Below are 1,296 nucleotides of genomic sequence, written 5' to 3' on the forward strand. Positions count from 1 at the left end.
CGCGATGCAACGCACCGCGTAAAAAGACAGTATAAGTCATTATAATCCGTAATTATGTCCCCACTGGATGCAACAAATGCCTAGTTTATAATGGGTTTTAATGTTTTTGTCTCATCGCTCTGGCTGGACAGGGCATCACAATATGTTAGGGGCATAACATTTCCGTCACACGCTTGAGGTATTCGGCCAATCACAACACACTGGATAGCTGGCCAATCAGAGCACACCTCGCTTTTCAGACTGATGAGCTTTGTAAAAATCGACGCGTTTCAGAAAGGCGGGGCATAGAGGAGAAACAATAATGTACAGTATGTGGAAAATAATGTGTTTTTTTAACCTTAAACTGCATAAACACATTTCATTACACTAAATACACAAAATAATGTTCTTTTTAGCAGCATTATATTACCCCTTTAAGACATATTATTTATGATTTTCTTTTCTACTCTGGTTTTATGTTTTATGGGAGATTAATGAGTCAACCCTCTCTGTAATGACAAACTCTGCTCTCCATCAAGCGAAGCCACAGTTTGTTTTTGGCACTGCAGGATGAGTAATTCTCAGGTTGTATTCACAAGATGCTTGAAATGACATTACACTATGCAGAAAGAAAGAAGCTGACAATCAAATGTGGAGGATGAGTCAAGGCCACGCGATTTCAAGCTGTCTATTCCCTACAATTGTATATCAAAATTCAGATCATACCACTGATAAATATACTCAACTGCTTATTTAGGGTAAAAAAAAGCCATAAAGTAAATTCTTCTGTTATCAATTAATAATTATTTATATATATTATCTTAATTGAATTAATTAGCTATGGAAAAATAACACAATTAAAATATTTTAATGCAGTTAGTGCACTGGCCCCGCCCCCAGACATGTACGTCATCTTACATTTCAAACAGTTGACTGCTGACAAACATGATGCAGGGCAATAACTCACTGCCACCCTCATGTAGTCCATACATGAAGTTATATGCCCCTAATATTCAAGATATTGGGGCAAAAATGCCCCTGTACGTTTTTGTCTCATGTTTACATCAAATGATGATAAGCGATTTCACACAAGCAACTAGAGCAATATCACACCAGTGCTGTTTTTGTCCCGAATAACACGAGTACATGTGCGTGCATTCCTCTGCTCATAAACAAGGCACAGCGCATGCATATTCTATGCCAGCAGCAGCACGCGATAATGACGGAAGAAGGTCACTTGGAAGAGAAGAATTGTTGAATAAACTCGTTATTTTTGTTTTCTTTGCACACAAAAAAGTATTCTTGTCGCTTTCGTAA

The sequence above is a fragment of the Sinocyclocheilus grahami genome, unplaced genomic scaffold (genome assembly GCF_001515645.1).
Source record: "Sinocyclocheilus grahami isolate Dianchi unplaced genomic scaffold, SAMN03320097.WGS_v1.1 scaffold197.1, whole genome shotgun sequence".
Lineage (NCBI taxonomy): Eukaryota > Metazoa > Chordata > Actinopteri > Cypriniformes > Cyprinidae > Sinocyclocheilus > Sinocyclocheilus grahami.